General features: G+C 43.2%; 1 protein-coding gene across 1 annotated transcript in view; it reads left to right on the top strand.

Moving 5' to 3' along the window:
• The first annotated feature begins 650 nt into the window (after positions 1-650).
• The window catches only part of SERTM1 (serine rich and transmembrane domain containing 1), a 29244-nt gene continuing 23894 nt past the window's right edge, over positions 651-6000 (top strand). The window contains exon 1 of the mRNA XM_054974800.1: positions 651-739. The gene's annotated coding sequence lies outside the window, so the exon portion shown is untranslated. The remainder of the gene's footprint in view (positions 740-6000) is intronic.

Here is a 6000-nt window from a genome sequence, read left to right as displayed (position 1 = left end):
ATGAAAGAGGCTAGAGACTTTTGTAAAAAAAAACAACAACGAGAGCTGGGAATCCCCATATTTGTATAAAATTATACTAAGACATAACATTATTCAACTGCCATTTTAAAAAACTGCAAAAACGGCAGCCCTGGGGAGGAGGGGGACGGTCCCTGCTGACGGACTGGGGCATGGAAACTTGCCATGTGGAAGCCCCGTTGCCCCTGCGCTTTATCAGCATCTGATCCAGCAACAGCGAAACCATGCAAGTCCATCCTAGTGCTGAAACCACTGGTGATACCACCCCACGCACCTGAGATTTAGGAAACAAGGCTCCTAGGACAAGCAAACAGAAGTCCTAGCGACCCTCTTCTTCTGAAATCAACGCAAACTCCTGTTGCACTCTTAAGACCAACCCAATTTTTTGTAAGGGGGGCAAAAACCGCGCAGCTGCATCTCCACCAAAGGCGTGCAAGAGTCGAGCACGGGGAGGGGGTGCAGGGGAGAGCGGACCGAATTCTCTTCCAGTGAGAGCTGGAACCGGTCACTGATTGGACAGCGGCGGCCTCTCCCCTCCCTGGAAGGGCTGGAGGCTCGGCCACGCCTCTCAAGCAATTGGCAGCCTCCGGGTGTGGAGCGCGTTGTTGCCCCGGCGCCGCTCCAGGAGTAGCGGGGAAGGCGTCAGATCTGACTTTGCAGGCTGGTTCGCTCCTTCCGATGTAGCCTCTCCTGGAGGAAGCGGGGCATTCCCTCGGATCAGGTCAGTGAGCTTGCCGCCTTCTCCTCCCTTTCCCTAGGCTGGATTCCCCTCCCCTCCCCTGTTACGCTGGATCCCTCTCCCTCGCTTGCTTCTGCTCGTGGCAGGTTTTCCGGCTTGGGATCTGCAACAGCCTCTCCTCGGTTAGCCCCACAGCTTGTAGGTCGGAAGTACCTTGCCCCACCCGACCCGAGTGCAGAAGGGCTGTGCGAACCTAGATCCAAAAGCAAACGCATTCAGAAGGAAGCGCCTTTCGAACTTGTCCCAAGCAGCTTCAGGCTTGTACCCCCCCCCCCCAAGTGTGTGTTTTAATAGGAAGTTCAACTGGGTTTACTCCCAAGTAATGTGTAGAGAAGGTGTAAGAAATAGGCTCTCCCATTTATTTGTAAAAGCTAGAGAAGTAATTCTCTCTCTCTCTCTCTGTATATGTTTACTGAGGCAGGGTTTTCTTGCAGTGGGAAGGGTTTGGTACTGCAAGTTTTAGGAAGGGTGTGAATTCCCTAGTGATCCGCCTTCAAAAACAGCCAGCGTCATCATTCTTATTGACCCAGGTTGCAGTCACATCACATATCATTCTGGAACCCAACTGTATCCTACTGGTGAAAAGCAAAGCTCTCCACAGTCATATAATTTGCCCTCTAACTGGTGTCTAGAGGGCAAAGAGTTCTGGCAGGTATTTTTTTGCACCAGCTGCATCATGCGCAGGTTAGGGACTTGTGCAGATCTCTCTCACAAATACAGAATAAACCAATTCCTGACACATGCAAAAGGGAAAATAAGGGGAAAAGATCCTGTTAGTCTAGCATGAACAACCTTCCCCAGCGTGATGCATTAGATCGGGTAACCCATCTCTTAATAGTGCGATAGATGCAAACATTTCACAATGCTGTCTGGAATGCTAGAAGAGGCTCCCTGACATCCAGCTAAATGCACACTTGTTTTTCTGAAAATCTCATTTTAAGTATGGGTGACAGGAAATAAAATATTGTTTCTTTTTAAGTCTAAATGTATCTGTTGCTAGTAGACTTCTCATTTCCTGAGATAGAAGTTTAAAGGTTGGCTGACACAAGCATGTGCATCTCTGTGTTGTTTGCAGCCATTTCTGCGTGTGAATTGTGTCTATATAACAAAGTACTGTGGCTGAGGGCATGTCAAGTGGTAGGAAAACAAAATCCACTCTGCAGAATCTGTGTGAGGGTTTAGCCCTGCCAAGGGATCCTTTTCTGCTATGGATTTCAGGTGCTGAACATGCATGTGTGAACACAGCCCAAGGGTGGCTGCACTTCAACTGTTTTCAGGTGCTGAAACAGAATACAAAAGAAAAAATTGTTCTTCACATGAAAAATATCTCAGTGGTTTTTATTTTCAGTTGTCATCTCATCAAAAGAATTTGATGGCGCTCTGGCTAGGGAAGACCTCTGAAGTAGAACATTTGGCAGATCCTGATGGTTATTTTGTTCCTTCCTTGCTCTTTCTGAAAATGCTTCCTATTTGTATATGCAACATTTCGCTTAAAATGAAAAAAGCGCTTTTTAAGCATTTAGAATCAGATCTGCTTTAACTTCGTACATTTTCTAATGAAGACTGGAGGTCAGGAGAACAGGATTTGGAAATATTTATAGTGGAATACAATCGACTCAAAATAAAACAAGATTTTCCACACCATGCCATGAAAACATGTTTGAGTTGTTTTGATGACCTCAGTTGTCTACAATTTTTATGGTCAAATTAGTATTGGCAATTATCTTCATCACTGTGTGTTTTGCCAGTATATATCACTGAGGCATGAGGTCAATTTTTGAACAAATTATATCAAAAGAAGTTGCAAAATGCTTTTGTAAAGCATGAAAATCTCTGATCAGGTATAATTTGATTTCACATAGTAAAAGAGTGAGACTAATTATATGTACCAAAGTTGACTGTTTCTTTTTCTTGATGTTATTGGGGATAAGAATGAAACTAATTCATTTTCCAGATTGGTTTATTCTTAAATAATCAAGGACCGTGAAAGAACTTTAAAAAAAAATTCAGTAGCAACAGATTTTTCCTTTAGGTAGAAGGGAGACGTTTAGAATAAAAAGTCAAGAAAAGCATTCATGCATTTATTTTTTAAAGGTGACATAAATATGTTGTATATAGCCAAGTATACATTTCTGCTTGTTAAAAACATAAGAGCCCTGCTCCACCAGACAAGTGGTCCATCTTGTCCAGCCAACCAGTTGTCCTGGCCAGTCAAACAAACAGGGCATAGAGGCCGAGGCCTTCCCCTGGATTTCCTTGCAGCACTGGGTTTCTAAGAGCAGAACCACAAGTGACAAAAGGCACAGATTGGACACTTGTCAGCTTCCCTCAAGTTTTGATGGGAAATGTAGGCATCCTGGTCTCGCAGCTTCGCTCTCTGACTGCTGTCCAATGGTCTTTTCAACTGTCACTTGTCCAACATTCCGCCAAGCTGCCTACATTTCCCACCAAAACTTGAGGGAAGCTGACAAGTGTCCAACCTGTCCCTTTTGTCACTTGTGGTTCTGCTCTACTACGTCTTGCTGTAGATGGAGGCTCCCTTCACTCACTGTAGCTAGAAGCCATTAAGGGACCGCTTCTATTAACCCCTTGTCACTACTCCCTTTCTGTTGTGTAGTTAGATTTTGCCTTTAACGCTCTTCTTACACCCTCTGGGTAGATAATGCTGCCACTAAGAATTATATTCTAAATTAGTTAATTTAAATTTCCCCCTGAATAATGTGCCCAAGTGTCAGGCTAAGAATGGGATATATAGGAATCACATACATTCTGGGGTGAACAAAAACACAAACTTTTATTTTTGGATGAAGCGTATTGGTTTCACATTATTTCTTAAGCTTGATGGTTTCAAAGAGAGTTAACTGTTCTTAAAGTTTTTTTTCCATAGGCTCAGTCACACAAATTAATTTTCCACACAGATCTTCTTTATGAGAATAAACTCCACACAGACATTTATTCAGGCCTTTCCACACAGCTTTTCTAATTTAGACAGACCAGTCTCTTACTCAGATATACGTAGAATTTCTCTTTCAAGTGTACACACAGTTTGCCTGCTTTAGACTGAATGTTTTCTCTCAGACACACATAGTTCAGGCTTCCACACAGGTTGCCTAACTGAACTAGAATGGGAATCCCCTCAGGCTTCCACACAGGTTGCCTGTTTTGCCCAGACTGTTCTCTCAGAGCGGGACCACAAGTGACGCTTGACACAGGATGGACACTTGCCAGCTTCCCTCAAGTTTTGATGGGAAATGCAGGCAGCTTGGCGGAATGTTGGACAAGTGACAGTTGAAAGGTCCATTGGACAGCAGTCAGAGAGTCAAGCTGCAAGACCAGGATGCCTACATTTCCCATCAAAACTTGAGGGAAGCTGACTAGTGTCCAACCTGTGTCAGGCGTCACTTGTGGAGACACACACAGTTCACTCCTCCTAAGAGCCCTGCCGTTGTCCAATCATATTTCACTCCAGTCACACTTCTCAACTCCTCCCATACTCTCAGTCATCAACCAATCATTTCACTCACTCATCCCTCTTTTTCACCCCCATTTTTCGTTTATAACACAACAAGCATTTAAAGAAACACACACACACTTAAAACATTGCACCACTTCTAAAGAAAACTGTGCTTGTGGCCCTCAGCACCTCCACTGACAGTGAATTCCACAGTTTATTTGTTGAGTAAAGAACTATTTCCTTTTGTCTTTCGTGACCCGATTTCCCTCCAGTTTCTTTTTGTGCCCCTAAGGGAGAAAAAAGATCTCTGTATCCACTCTCTCTGCCCTATACGTAATGTTATAAATCTCGGTCTTGTCTCCCCATAGCCATCTTTTTTTTTAGACTGGAAAGTCCGAGAAACTCCAGCCCTTCATCATGAAAGGTGCTCCAACCCCTTAATCATCTTGGTTTCTCCCTTTTGGAATTGTTAGCATCGCTTGGTATAACTCAAAAGCATTCTGTCGCAGGATACTATTTTGAAATAAGACTTCACAGATAAGGTGGCTCCAGAATGTCTATCCACAAATTATTACTATTACAGAAAAACCAATATTTGGTCAGTCAATTTGAAATGAATGGTAAACTTTGAGCAGCCAGAGCTTAGTGGCAGGACACATGATGCTTTGCAGACATAGAAGTTCTAGATTCAATCCCTGGTATCATTAGTTAAAAGGATCTTAGAAAGACCCTTTTCCTGAGACTCTGGAGAGATAATGCCAATCACGGCTATAGCGGGGGTCTTTTTATGCACTGTTCCAATCCGATCCAATTTTTTCTCAGGCTTTGCAGACAATTTTATTACATTTTCCCTTCATCCTTCCTTGAAGGAGCTTAGAGTGGCATATGTGGCTTCCTCTCAGTCACAACCACCCTGTAAGGTAAATTAGGCTGAGGGACAGTGATTGACCCCATGAGGCTTTGGGACTGAGTGAGGAAGGATTTGCAGCGCGGTCTCCCCCATCTAGGGTCATCACTGACTACTATACCACACTTTCTCCCTTTCTCTCTCCCCAGATAGCATGTGTTTAGACATGCAACTCAGGGCCAAGCTACAAGTGATGAATGGCACTTGAATGGCAAGTGGATTGAGTGGAGGGCAAGTGAACAGGGAGAAATACACTTGCTGTTCAAGTGTCATTCGTCACTTGTAGCTTGGCCCTCAAATTAGACATCTAAAGCAACTCAAATTATAAAGCTGTAAAATAGGTTGCCCACTAGGCTTGATTTGTGAAAGGCTATGCAGTTTTCCAGCAGAACTAACAACTTGTACTAAAAAATTACCTCATCTATGTTCCATTACATTAAAGCATTCATATGTAATGCCAGAGTTGTGTAGTGGCTAGGATCTGAGAGACCCAGGTTCAAATCCCCACTCTGGCATGGAAACTTGCTGGGGTGACCTTGGGCCAGTTACACACTCTCAGTCTAACTTACCTCACAGGGTTGTTGTGAGGATAAAATGGAGAATGATGTAAGCTGCTTTGGGGAGAAATATGGAATATTTTATTTATTTGAAACATTTGTATACTGCCTTTCTGCCCAAAATAAGGTCCCCCAGGCAGCAAACATTAATACACTAAAAATATTTTAATGTTTAAATGAATTAAATAAATAAATGAAAATGTATTAATTAAGGGGGGGAAAGGAGAAATCAAGGTAACTCTACAAAATGATGTTTGAAATGCTGCATGCTGTCCCACAGTACAGTTCTGGCTGCTTAGTTACAATTTTCTTGTAAAATAAGTAA

Source organism: Eublepharis macularius, chromosome 3 (assembly GCF_028583425.1).
Source record: "Eublepharis macularius isolate TG4126 chromosome 3, MPM_Emac_v1.0, whole genome shotgun sequence".
Classification (NCBI taxonomy): domain Eukaryota; kingdom Metazoa; phylum Chordata; class Lepidosauria; order Squamata; family Eublepharidae; genus Eublepharis; species Eublepharis macularius.
The sequence above is the reverse complement of the archived record's forward strand: the minus strand, read 5'-3'. Positions and strand labels throughout refer to the sequence as shown.